Below are 14,670 nucleotides of genomic sequence, written 5' to 3'. Positions count from 1 at the left end.
GAAGGACTCAAGCTGCCCACTTTCCTCTAGCTACGTGTCTTTATGGCCATGCCACATATCCCAGCGTGTGTGGTAATGGGAAGGGGGAGGAGAACCTGTGGGCAGAGGGAAGCAGGTGTGGTTCAGGTTGGGTCTTAGGAAGCATTTCTTCTCAGAAAGAGCTGTGCTGCTGTGGCCCAGGCTGCCCAGGGAGGTGGTGGGGTCACCGTCCCTGGAGGCGTTCAAGAGCCGCATGGATGTGGCACTGAGGGACATGGGCTGGTGGTTGGAGTGGATTATCTTAGTGGTCTTTTCCAACCTAAATGATTCTGTGATTCTGTGATTCATGAAAGCTGCAGGAGTGCTGTTCTCATGCAAAAGATACAAGTTTCCATTCCAATGGTCTCCAGGAAAAAAATAATGAGCGTTATTTACTTTGTTTTAGAAATCTTTTAAGGATTTAAAAGTAATCCCTGTTTTATAGATACGGTGTATTTACTCCTTTTACATATACTATAAAAGCAAAAATACTTTATATCTCATTCATATCTATAAAGGAACATTACGGAAAATTGTTACTTTTATTACGCAACCTGAACTTTTACGAATACCTACTCCATTAGATTTACACCCTGACTTCTTAGAGTTAGAAATGGCACTATAAAGCACGGGAAGAGCTGGGATATTTATCTGGAAGGCCACATTACCGCTGACTTTCTGATAACAGCTCTTTCTCTGCTCAGCTCGTTAGCTCGTTGCTCCCCCAACCTGTGTCCTCCAGCAAACAGCGTGGTGTGACAGCAGCCTGGGAAGCACTCCGAGATATCTGGGGCACCCAAGTGCTCCTCAGGGAGCTGGCATTGGTGTCCCTACCAACGTATGCCACCCCACAGAGGGCATCCAGAACCCACCCTAATAACCCTAAATCATGAGCTGGGACTGTGCAGCATTGCTGAGTGCTTGGATGGGGGCAGAAGGGGCTTCTCAGCACCTCAGTTCTTAGAAGATAAATAAAGAAATAAGTAGATAGATAGATAGATAGATAAATAACAGGATTGTGGGCTATAGCGCTCAAAGCCTACAGCTTCAGGCAGCCCATTCCACTGCCTGTCACTTTTATATATGCATATATATAAAAAGTGTGATAGCCTGTCACTTTCTACATATAAAAGTTTTACAGCGGCCACCAGTAGCGACCACTCTGTTGCAGCACACAAAGCCATTTCCATGGGGGCATCACCTGGGTTTTGCCTCCCCGTAGGTTCCCCGGGCATCACTGGGATAGTGGCTGTGTGTGCTCTCTGTCTGGATGTCACAGGGCTGGGGAGCGCTCTTCTTAAAGCAAAGTTCTTCTTCCATATATGAATGAGAGGCCTCTTGGCTTGTAGAAAGCATCTCACATTCTCACAGAAAGCAATGATGGTTCAGTTGGGTTAGTTTTTCCTTCTATTTTGAAACAAAAGTGGGTTTGATTTGATAGGGATGCAACAAGTATCCCTTTTGGAGACCTTCTGCGAGCCACCAGAGCTGCACAACCTTGCAAAATCAGATTTATTTCTAAGTAGGAAGCGCACTGGGTATGCCGGCGTAGAATAAGAGCCTCCTGCATTCTCATAACCTACTTATTGCTGCTTATCTATTAATGAATAAGGCCTCGGGAAGTCAGGTTTAAAACAAAAACAAAATTGATAGCTAGAAGGAATGAAAAAGAAAGGGAATTTTCAAAAGCACTTAGCATCGACTCCTAATGAGCACATTGATTTCCAACAGCATTGCCAGTGAAATACTTCCAGTAGATGAAATAGCTCCTACAGATAGCAAAGACCCGAAACCAAATGTCAGCACCTCACACCCCAGTCTTGAGAGCAAAGCTGGAGAACATGGCTGGGCGTGTGGAGGACTTTCTCTTTTGGGGCTTATCTCAAAACATTTTCACATGCTTGTAATTTGCCAGAGAAGGCTGGAAATGCTCCTGAAAGTTGGTAGGCACTTCAGGAACATCTCCATCCACAACAAAAGAAAACTGCATGGAAATGCTGGCTGTCGCATACAGCAAAAAGGAAGGCATCCAAAAGACAAAAATCCTCACAGCAGCATGCAGAAGACAAAGCAAGGACTGAAATACTGTTAAAAGGTCAGCAAACCTGAAAAGGAAAAGAAATCTAAGTAGATGTAAATCCATTCAGCCTTGCCTCCTACAAGACATGAAATACTCACAGGCAGTGCTGCCTGGCTGCTCCGCACACCCGGGCTGTGAGAGGGTGCAACTGAGGGGAGTGAAAGCTCATCGTGGCACATCTGAAATGGAGAGCCCTGGCTGGTGTCTGCTGAAATGTGGGTGTCAGAGTGACCCCAGAGGGCTCCGCTGGGCCCTTGTCGTGGTGCAGTGCCAGGAAAGGCTCAGGATGGCCCGAGGTGAGGGACAGTGAGGGTATTGTGTCGGGTGGATGGCTTTGTGTTTTCAAGGTGTTACCTTGACTTTATGTGCTGCATCTGCAGCACCTGCATCCCTGACACTCAAGGCAACGCCGGCCCATCTAGCCCAGCTTCTGCCTGTCGCTGGGTTGGGAGGCAGCTCATCCCACACAACCCTACATCCATTCGGCACTCCATTGCATGCAATTTTCTCTCTTTGTGGCTGGAGGTGCTGATGGGGGTTTGCCTGGGGAGGCTGCATTTAGGACTGTCGATCCCGGTTTTTTTCTCTGAGCGTTGCACTCAGGGTACCCCAACTCCCCGCAGCCCCGGACCAGCCAATGCAGGACACCAGCGGCCACGGCGGGGGCAACGCACCATCTCTGCACCGGGAGCATCTTGAGAACGACTCAGTGAGTTGCCGGAGGCTCTGCCAGGAGGATGCAGGTGCTGGGAGAAGCGGGACCAGCTGTAAGGAAGGCGAGCGCAGCCGTGCAGCAGGAGGAAGCTCCGGCACAGCATTTCGATGCGGCACGCATCGCAGAAACAGAGCGAGACACATCTCCCTTCTCGTTCCTCCCCGCGGTAATTAGCGCGAGGGTTCCTCTCCCCGGAGCTGACAGTCGGCGGCGTAATTAGGGCCTAATAAAGCCCCCCGAAGTCACAGAGGCGACGCGGGACAAACAAGTAGCGAGGGGGGTCGCGGCGCGCTGCGGCGGGTGCGTGACGGCCGGGTGACGCGGCGGCTAAGCGGTGTGCGCAGTGACACTGTCACGCTCCCGGCAGCCCCGGGTGCCAGCAGCGGGCGCAGACAGACAGCTCGAATTAATCCCAGGAGGCGCGCGTGACAGGCGAGCCAGGCAGACAATTAGGAGGAGGGAGGAAATTGGAAATGGCAAAGGTGTGAACATATGTCAAATTACAACTAAATGATAAATTACAATTCTGTCATTGGAATAAGCGGTAATTAAGAAAGATTTCAGCTATCCCTCTCGGAGGGGAAAAAAAAAGGAGAAAGAGGGAAAAGCAGATTTTTCTTTCTCCTCCCCTTTCTTTTTTTTTTTCTTTTTTCTTTCTTTCTTTTTTTTTTTTTTTTAGTTTTAATAATATAGCCGGGGAACGCTGGCTGTATTGTTTCCATCCATCTCGCGCTCCGGGCTGCTTCCTCCCACCTTTCTGACATTTGTGTCCTGAAATCTCATACCCTGCCTCCCCGCCCCATCCCCCCGCAGCAGCGATGCTGTCAGCCAGGAGTCGACGCAGTGACAAAACCCGCACGGACGCGTTAACACCCAACCCACCACACTGCATCCCCCCGCTCTGTTTAAGCCGCCGCACTCTAATTATTTTAAACAAGCCCAGCACAGCGCAGCTGACAATTAGGAATCCCTGCTTTCTGGCTCGGGGGATTGGCGCCAGCCCTCATCATCACATCCCTGCGCTTTGGGCTGGGGAGGGGGGGAGATCCCACCGGCACCCGGCACGGAGCAAGGGCTGCTCGGAGCGCGTCCGCGGGGAGACGCTTTGGGAAATGGGATTTCTCCCCGACCCGACCGCCGCTCCCCGAGCAGTGCTCTCGGCGCAGCGCGGGGCTGATAGCTGGCAGCGCTCGTCCCCGAGGAAGGGAGCACGCACCCGAGCGATGATGGATGCTCGGCTTGCCGGTGGCGCATCCATCACGCGGAATTAAACCACGCCGGGCGCACAGCACAACCAGCCAGGGAGCGCTCGGCGCTACGGAAATATAAACGGGGGGGGGGGGGGTTAATTACCCAGCGCGTACGCAGGTAGGCTTTGTGCCTCGGCGTGATCTGTTTGCGCGTAAAACAATTATGGCAGAATTTATCTATCGACAATAATTGCTTAAAATCCGACGGAGCTGGCTTAGCCTACAAATCAATACTAAATCGCTAGAAAGCGATCTAGCTCTCTTTGCGTTTCATTACATCTATTAGGTTTAATTAATCCACAAATGGTGTGACACAAGCGCTAAAAAAAAAAGCTAGACGGGCTAATTACAGGTCAGTGTCTTCTCACATGCATCCTTATTGTTTCTTATATTTATATATAATACGTAAGTAGGTAAGAGCTGCCCCACAGAGCCATATGCCCACTGACACCCTGGCTCTGTGATGCAGGTCCCTTTGCCAGCCCTACCCTGGGCTGAGGGGCAGAGACACCACAAGTCACGGGGTTAAGCACAGGGCCGCTGCTGGTGGCCACCATTAAGGATAAATCATTTCACAGCCACCACGGCCAGAAAGTGCAGCTCGGATTCCAGAGAGCTTAATTAAGAGGCATGTTAAAAGTGGAAGGGTGAGAGCTGTGTTAATTACCAGGGGTCCCTCTTGGGGCTGGCCCTGAAGTGACTGTGCTATAAGGCAAAGCAGCACTGTGCTGTCCTTGGGATTAATCAGCCCATCTCGCGACTTTGACAGTCGCTTATAGGAAAAACGCACCCAATTGCAATTGCAAACTGCAGGTGGAGGCTGGGGTTTGATTGTACCTGATTACAGCAACATAACTCTAGTTTTTTGGAAACGGGCTTGTAGAGGAGCTCCTGGACTCAAGCCATAAGTGTTCATCCAGAGGGTGCAACCAAATCCTGAGGGCTGTTGGGTTTTCACTCTTGGAGGGGACTGGTATGGAAACCCTGCCCTGCAGCCAGGGAGTACAGCAGGGGCTGTCCCAGGTGCAGGAGTATGCCGAACACCATCACGTACCTGAGAGCTGCTGTACAAGTGTAGCCCAAAAGACTTCTCTGCTTTATCCTCCTGCTGAGGGATCTAAAAGTCCCAAAGACAGTACTTGGGTACTGTCTTCTCTCATGACAATGACCTCAATAGTTTCTTTCTCCTGCTTTTGTTTTAGGAAAGCCAAGTCCTACTTTTCACTTTTCTGTGGGCTTGTTCCACTGAAGCCTGCCCTGTTAGTGCACCTGTTTTCATAAATTCCAGTTTTCACTTGTGAGAATAGCATATCAAGCTTTGAGGTGCAATCAGTAAGGTTTTACCAAGCAGCCTCTGTAAATGACATAGCAGAGTAGTTCCTTGTGGAGGTCTGAGGCAATTTATCTTTTCCACACCGTTAAGTGTGCAAGAAACAAGAGAAACCAGCGGTGTCTGCAAGGAAAATGCTGAGAGGCTCTCTTTTAATGGCTGGTGGCCATAGCATGCTCTCTCACTCCCTCCTTCTCCATCCATTACCCTAAGTTAACCCAAAGGGCAGGAAGGCCATCCCATAGGCACAATTCAAAAAACCACTTGGAAATTCCCCTAAAGTTGATGCCATTTCCAAGTTTCACTCTCAGTTTATGCTTTGAAGTCTTCAAAACAGAAACCTCTGCTAAGAAAGGTGCCAGGAGAGAAACCTCTGCACATGCTTTTGCAAGGACAGACTTCTCTTTGCTTCTGCCAACTCTACCAACACTTGGTGCTGCATCACCCAATCAGAGATGAAGATCAAAAATCTTCTTCTGCCTTTGCCTGACTGCTGTTTGATGTGGGGGAGGAAGAGGAGGCAGGTAGCACCTGATAAGTGCCTTGGCCCACTAGACATATTAAAATGCACCATAAGCAGCAGTCATTAGCTATTCCAAACACCGAGCTATGGCAAGGAAAGCAGAGCTTACATGCACGAGTGGAAAAACAGCGTTTACAGCCAGGAATATATTTGGCACCGATAACGCTCTGAAATCATTTGGCATGAAAACCCCATCCATTACAGGGATGCGCAGAGCGTGATGCTCAACCCTTCTGTGGCCACAGGTCTGCAATGGGGTGTGATTATTACGCATGGAAAATGCATTCGCAGAAAAGATGTCCCGTGACAAATCTTAGATAATCATTAACCAATTGTGGCTTCTCCTGGCAGAATGAAAGCAAAAATAATATGAGCAACAGACTAATAATTCGGGCTATTTGGAGAATCACAGGAGAAATATTACAAAATTAACTGTATGTAAGGTAAAAAAAAAAAGTGAAAGAACCTGCAGGAAAAGGGAGACCAAGTACAGATTAAATGAGATCCTTTATCTGGTTTTAGAAGAACCATATTCCTTTTGTAAATACTGCATCTCAAAAATCTGGGACATTATTACTAAAGATTTTCTATCCTGAGAAACACCCAGCTCTACTGCCTTCAAGAACCTCATATTAGATCACAGCTGGTTTTAACATTTTGGAAAACCGAGTTTAGCTTCCATTTGAGATTAAAAGAACATAAAACTGGTGGTTTTACTGCTGCCAAGCACATTAAATCATGCTCTAATAAGAAGCAGTTGACTGCAACAAACAAACAGGATTTGGACAACCGCAACCTCCTTCAGCCTGCATTACTTTTACAGATTGGGAGCAGGCAGGAGCGGATCAGATTCAGAAACCTCAGGCATCGTGTGCATGCACCTGAATGGATCGAAGCGGCAAGATAAGTCAGGATATCGCTTTATGGGCCTGTCCCCTTGCTGCCCCTCCCCCACCCCTCCAGAGCTTCAGAAAACCTTTGGAGATGATGGGCATTTCTCGTGTCTGCAGCTGCTGCAGATTGATTTATTCCTGACCAGAGCTGATAACCAAAACATCAGAACAATGTGGGGTTTGTGGTCCTCTCTGTATCACCCAATATTTTCCCCCCTTCCTCTCATTATTTTTCAAAACCTATAGGCGTTTCACAAGCAGAAGCAATGCCCCAGTCTATCTTCTTCCTACCAGTGTTCTTTGAACCGTGTTTCATAATCATAATGCTATGGTAGCAAAAACATCTGAAAAGGAAGCAGCGATTCGCAGAAAATTAAAAAAGCCTGTCCCAGAGCACACAGAAAGACTTGCAGTCAGCAGATGAGTGTGGAGGAGCCAGCACACAAATCACGGTCCTGAGTCAGCAAATATTTGGCAGGTATCCTGACGTACCCTGCAAGCCCGGAATAAAATAGGACAGGGGAAAAAGCTGAAGAAGGAGATAAGTGAGGAATGCTCTCTGGGGAAGAAACGAGAGCGTCTCCCACCTTTCTGACCTGCAATATTTCCATCAGTGACAGGGCTTCAATACCGAGCAGTGATGGCACCTGCAGCCCAGCACGCTCTGTGCTGAGTCCTGCAACCAGCAGGACCCTGCAGACACCAGACAGCTCCACACCACACTTGTAAGCATGGAAAAAATCAGCTTTAGTGGGTCTGCTCCTTACCCTGCTGTGCTTCAACCTGCACCAACACATGCCCAGAGCTACTCATAACATGGCTTAGTGTTGATCAGCCAGAAGGTTGGGCTGTGTGATCCGGAAAGTCTTTTGCAACCTAGATGGTTTTATGGTGAGATCTGCTCAATCTTTTGCTTGCTAAGAACCCAACCCCAAACGTTTATACCCTGGTGGAGAACGGATGCTTCAGGTCTCCCAATGGTCTCCAGTGTTCCAGGCTGACCCAGTTTGAAAACTATGCTTCAGTACTGAACTAGATCTATCACAAATGGTTTCCTTTAAAACTGCTGCTCCCGAATGGCATGCTAGAAAATGTTTAATTTTTTTTATTTTTGTTAAGAGAGAGGGAGAGAGAGCGGGACTAATCAGAGAATGTATACGGGGTAAACTGCAATGCTTGCTGCGTAGCATCAGCAGAGTGCCTAATTAATTCAGCTTCACTCAGATTTCACAATCCTCTTCAGAATCAGAACTTCTTTCCAGGTAGAGGGAAAAAATTATAAAACAATACAAAAATACATGTAAATGTAGCTTCTGCACATATTAATGAACAGCAAAGTAGAAAAGGCAGCGTTTTTTTCCAAAGAGGAGAACAGCGTCTGTGGTGATAGATGCAGGGTGCAGCAAAATAGGTCAGAACGGGGAAATACGTGCAACAAATAATATAAAGCTCTACGTATAAAAATGGATGTATTGATGAGAAGTGATTTTAAAATAAAGGCTTGGATACCAATCATTAATCCTGTGGCCACAACTAATACGCATGCTGCTGCCATAACCGATGTCATTAGAAGCAAATAACGATGCCGTCAGCAGCAGCAGCAGGACTGGCTGGGGGAGAGCAGGTGTTACCCAGCCAGTGCACATGTACCTACTCCACTGTAGCACATGCATTCCAGAAAGCAACGTGCAGATCATCTTCTGAGCATGTTTATTGTAGCGAAATGCATGCTCCAACTAATGAAATGCATAGATCATCTGGTAAAATGATAACGTCCATGCCGTTTCTTTATTTTGAACCAACTTGTTTGGAGTAGGAGGCTGTGCCTGGTGCCTCTCCTCCCAGGGACCCACAGTCCAAAAGCTCTTGAAGGTGTGTTTGTTTGTACACAATGCAAACCCAAGCCCAAGCCCCATCCCAAGCTCACTGAGAATAAATTAGCAGGGAGCCTTCTCTCACAGGGCCCGAGCATCTCCTGAGATGCTCACAAAAGGGTTATGCTATGGAAGACAGATGACAGCTATAGGAAACACAACAGAAGAAAAAAACCAGAAGATGGTCAGGCACAGAACAGCTGCACTCAGCATCCCTTTCCCATTCCTTCCCATGAACTCTGCTGACTCTGCCTGGCCCATCGATTGGAGTTCCTCTTCCCTGCTCACTGTCAATTGCTTGGCTGCAGCCACCAGGCAACCCCGTGCTGAGCTGCTGAGCCCACTTCCAGGCGGCAGCCCCAGCACCCCACATTCCGGGCAATAGGAAACTGGGCAGCCACTCACACACGTCCTCCCACTTCTCACATTTAGCAGCATGGCTCTTTCAGCTCGCCCGCATGTCACCAGCTTTCAGAGCAGCTTGTCTGTCCAACTCTCAGCCATGCTGGAGACTTTTTATCTTCCTTACAAACTTATCTTCCGAACATGCTTTTTAATGTGTAATTGTTGTTTGATTCGGCAGGGGAGGCTTCCTTGGGGCTTACCGTCCCTATTGTTTTGATCCTTTTTGACAGAAGATGTTGCAAAAATACACGTGAGGTCGGACTGGGTACATTTCATGGCGCAGCAGCATTTTCCTCCAGCGACGTGAGCCCCATTTCATTACGCCATGAACCTCTCGGTGAACCTGGGATCTCACTGTATAATTTATGTCTCCAGATACAATTCAACAGTGTAATCTCATGATTTATGCGCTTCATTTCTAATTTGATCATTTCGCCATAATACGCGTTTTCCTACATGATTTATGCGTGTTCTCGAGCAACGTATGTGCTGCATGCCACAATGTACACATTCATCAGCTGTGTGGGATGCCCCCGGCGGCACTTTCCCGGGGAGGAAGGTGGGACACCCCAGCCCGAGGCCAAGTCCCAAGGTTAATTGCAATCAATTCACCTTCCATGCAATTACACTTTCATCCGCACGCGCCTGTGAAGTGAGCGTGCTTAACGTGCTATCAGCAGGAAGGCAAATGTGCCTCTTTTCCCCCCAGAGCCAATAAAGCCAGCCGTGGCAGAGGATTACAGGCAGGGCAGCAGGGATGGTTCAGCCCTCCTTCCTAACATTTCCATTGAGGAGGCGCGGGGAATAATTAATTATCTCCCCGTTGCGCTGATTAGCACGGGTCTCATTTCAGCATGCCAGCAGCAGACATCCCAAATGCCTGCTCTGCTTTGCAGAGAGCATTCTCTTGCAGCACCAAGGCCAGGCTGAGAGAAAACCTGGGGAAAACAAAACTACCACAGCACAAAACTGGCTGGAAGGAGCCTCCTTTCTGCTCCCTGGGGGGATCAGCCCCCTGCACTCACCATTTGGCCATCTACAGGTTGAGCCCCAGCCGTCCCTCCTTTAGCCCAGATAAGTCCCCACCTCTCCTTCCTCCCTTGCAGGACATGTTCCCCTAACCTTGCATCATCCTTCAGTGCTCCCTGCTGGGCTCCCACTGATTAATCTGCAGTGCTCAAAATGGGGCAGAAAGCACCAGCTGAGCACTGGCCAAGCTGAGCAGAGCAGAAAGCCCGCCTCATCTGCAGTCTCCCTTCTCTTTTCCCAGTGAGGTGTTTGCAGTTTTCACAGCCATGCATCGCATGCAGCTTGAGATGCTCCCAAGACCCAGAGGATATTTTTTCCTTTTGTTCCCCTGTTTAACTAATGGTTCCTGGCCCGGAGTGCATGTCATTCATTTCTACCTCAGGGCAGCACTTCATACTTGGCTTTATCCAACATCACCTTCTCTCACTTTCCTCACCAATCTGGCCATGAGCACATTGAATCCCTGCCCTCCCTTGAGCTCCCTGTCTCTCTGCCTCTTGACCCCTGGTCCATCCCTGAGTGATTCTCCCAGACACTGACCGGACACTTTGGACTCAGCACATCCTACCACAGGGCACCACTGGTGATGGCTGGTGGGGTGATCCTCTGCCCGTGCCATAGCTTACTAAAAGCCACCATTCCCTATCATCCGTAAAAGAGTGCTGTGTGAGATGGCACCAGAAGCCTCTCTAAGCGAAGATATATGATATTCATTGCCTCTCCACAAGGCTTATTGCCCTGTCATAGGAGGAAATAAGGTGAGTTTGACATGATTTGTTCCTGACAAATCCCTGTTGGCTGTTACTTATCTCTGCACTATATTCTGGAGGCTCATAAATAATTTGTTTGATTATTTCTTCCAGCATTTTTCCATGCGCTAAGTAGACTGACTGTTCTATAGCTCCTTGGCTCCCCGGTTTGCCTTTTTCCAAAGACAGGCACTTTGCTCATCCTCTCCCACAATACAGGAGCCTCCCCTCCTTGCCACAAGTTCTCAACAACATCACCTTGCCAACAGCTAAATGACTCCTTCTGTGAGCTCTCACATTCAGCCTAATGGAAGGTATCCTGCCGTCTTCTTTCTCCACCCTAAATTTGACCTCCTGTTTGCTGAAATGAACCCAAAAATTGTTCACTGATAGTGACGTAAGTAAGGCTGAAGCAAAATGAAAATGATACAGGATGCTTTTGCCTTCAGAGCATCACCTATTGCTAACTTTCCCACTTCATTTAACTGTGGGTCACTACAATTCCTTTATAAGATAGCTGTGGGATATATATTTTTCTTTATGCCCCTTACATGTTGCTTCTCATTTCATGTCTTGGGCATTCACATTTTGACTCCAAGCTGCATGCCATTTCTTTTCTACTCACTGACTACTATATGCAACTGAATATATCCGCTTTATGTTTACTTGTTCTGTTACAACATTTTCCATCTGTCCTCTCTTGGTAGAGTGGCTTGTACTTGGATTTCAAGATCATTTATTCAAAAGAAATGCTAACTTACCTGATCTTCCTTTTCCCCCAGCCTTGCTTCCCATAGGGTTTCACCTACCAAATAGCTCAGTTCAGAAACCACATAATGTTATACTAGCTTCACATTTTAAACAAAGTATTTCCTGACGATAACATCTGTTTCTTTTCTCTACTTGCTGTCTCAAACACCTCTTTTCAGCACACCCACAGTCACCTTGGACAGGTTACGTCGTATTGCATTCCCTTTCCAACAGAAGCAGGGTTAACTCTTCAGCTGTTAACCTTCGCCATTTCTCATTACTTTCCCAAGTCTGAGCTGAAAATGCCTACAGATTAGAGTTGTTGATACAGACAGGATGACGTGCATATCTGCATTGGAACAAGATGTTTTCTTTTCCTCTAGCTGAATTGCTTAATAAAATTATTATCTATGTGTACGTACATGAAGAAATGCATTGATGTATGTAAAAATAGAAATATATAGCAAATACATATATGTAGATATGAAAAAACATGGTATTTTGAAACCACAATGGGTGGGATCCTTGACTGGACAGGGTATTCCTTTAGTACTGGCACTGCTCCGTTTCAGACACCCCAGCCTGTAGGGTAGTGTGCCAAAAGAAATACCAACAAGTCTCAGCTTTTTACCACATGATGAGACCAAAGCCCAGTACAAGCTTCGTGAGTTAAAACCCAGCTGTATAAACAGCAGGGAGCTGGCGTGCGTGTCGAGACTTTGAATAGTAAGCCAGATGTGAATCTGGCCCTTGTACAGCCCTTCCAAAGCCACAGGCGGAGGAGAAGGGTGTGTGGGGAGCCCCATCTGCCCCACCACCACAGAAACACAGCTTGTCACGTCTGACACCACGCTCAGTTTGGTGGATTTTAACAATGTCAGTCAGGGACTCCCTCTTAAAGAGAGAGAAATCCAAAGGGGAGAGCATTTCTTGAAATAGCAATAAAAAAAAAAAATAAAAACTTTAATTGGGGGGATGATTGAAGCAGTGCTGAGGTCTATACTATAAAAATGAAGAATGAGAAAAAAATATATATATATATCCCAGGGAACTCCCACACAAGCTATGCTCCTGAAAGACTGGAATATGCTTGTGGGGAGCTACGACTAGGCTGGTTCTGTTAGATAACATTGACTGTCCCCACCAATTTTAAAAGCATCTGTTAAGAAGGTGGTTCTTAGAAGATCCTATCTAGATGCCAGAAACGCTCAGGCCGTTTGTATCTGAGATTAACGGCTGTGCTGGATAGGAAATAAGTGTCACCTTCATACAAGTGTCAGGGGAGCTCTGTCCATCTTAGCAAAAACCACTCAACCAAGGCATGGTCAGGGAGGCAGCCATCAGACTGCCACCACGACAGAAAAGATAAAAAGAAGAACTTATCAGCTCCTGCCTTGCTGGGACAAGACCCGTGCCCCACCATGCTGCCTGGCTGCCTGCATGCCCTCAACTGTCCCACTGCTCGTAGGCCTCAGTGCGGCCCCAGACCCAGCAGCAGAGTCTGACCAGGGGCCAGCACTGGCCTCCCCTCAGTATGCTACGACTGTTTGCCACCTCGATAGAGATCTCCAAAAACAGACAAAAAAGACGAAATCTGAGTGGAGCACGTCCCAGATTGTCAGCAGAAATCCTGTCTGAGCAGCAAACAGACAGACTGATGCTGGGATGTGGGACTTGGCAAACAAAACAGTGTGACCAGGGAACTGAGGTAATGTATAAACCTATGTATGGCATTCTGTTGTGTCCTTACTGAGACAGGCCAAGCTGTGATTGGCATGAAAACCCCCACTCCTAAACACTTCTGCATCATGCACCCTTTCCACTACTTTTTTAAGGTCAATGAATGTGATTTTTCAGATGTAATTTGATTCAAAGTATCCAGCAGTCAAAAAAAAACCCAGAGGATAAAACCCAATAATTTATATTGACAAATATAATTAATAATTAAAGCCTTTTAAATGTTGAATTAGACACATGAGGCCCCTTCCAACACCTCTGCCATGTCCAAGGGCTGGGTTCTGGCTCAAAGGACAGATCTTGCCAGTGGGAGCAGGCTCCAGGCAGCCACTTGGCTGAGCCGCCCCAGCAGCAGGGCAAGCCTAACACAGGTATGGCATTTTCCAGATGGAGAAGGTCTGGGCCAGGCACAGCTCCTGAGCTCCTGCCGACCTCTTCTGCAAAATACCTTGGCTCAGCCTGGCACAACTTCTAAGAAATGTTAAGTTCGATGGCATATCATAGAATGCATTAATTTAAAAAGAATTCCAATCTCATGGCATTTCCTACTTTTTTCTTTTTTTTTTTTTTCTGGAACCATAACCCAATTTTATTTCTGTGTTTCTTGGAAGCCTGGCCAGCTGTTTGTTTATGCCATGGTGTATCGTGACAGTGTCACTCTGGGCATTTGGCTTATCAAATCTGCAGTGGAAATACGAAAACCATTTTGCATCACAAACTAAGTAGCAGCAGCAGCAAGAGATGGAAAAACTGTTTGTCCGCTCTGCTGAAGACCTGCTCTTGCTGCCATGGGTACAGCAAGAAACCAAACAGACGGCAAGAAACAAAAGCTGCTCTGACACCATTCAGCTTAGGTACATCATCATGTGCCACAAGCTTATGTGCCCTCTGGGGAGAGGGCATGGGGCTAACGGGGACTGACCCAAACCAGTGACACGTGGCTGAATGCAGTCAGTGAAACCATAAATTGTCTCACAGAGTAAGAACAAGGCAGCACTTATTCAAGAGCCTAAGAAAAGCAGCCCTGGGTTCAGAACCTTAGGGTTCAGAGGATGACCCTCTTGGTCCTCTATAGGCCTGACCATTGGTAGCTAGATTACCTTGACAGCCAGTAGAGGCCTAATTACAGCTTGGCACCCTGGGAAGTGGGAGCACTCATTGCCCATAAGGTTGCATCTCAGTGTTCATAGGAAGTGCAGATGTGATGCACAGGGGTTTTTCAAGGCAGCATACTGGTCTCCACCCACATAAAGCAGAGAAATGAGCATCCAGACAGCTGCAGAAGGAAGGAAAAAGAAAATTACTGCAGCCTCTCAT

At 47.5% G+C, this 14,670-nt stretch overlaps 1 protein-coding gene across 16 annotated transcripts in view; it reads right to left on the bottom strand.

The window, feature by feature from the left end:
* The window catches only part of CXXC4 (CXXC finger protein 4), a 170,986-nt gene that overhangs the window by 51,480 nt on the left and 104,836 nt on the right, over positions 1 to 14,670 (bottom strand). The gene's annotated exons all lie outside the window — the stretch shown is intronic.

The sequence above is a fragment of the Meleagris gallopavo genome, chromosome 4, assembly GCF_905368555.1.
Source record: "Meleagris gallopavo chromosome 4, MGAL_WU_HG_1.1, whole genome shotgun sequence".
NCBI lineage: Eukaryota > Metazoa > Chordata > Aves > Galliformes > Phasianidae > Meleagris > Meleagris gallopavo.
Note: the sequence above shows the minus strand (reverse complement) of the source record. Positions and strands in the feature narration are given on the sequence as shown.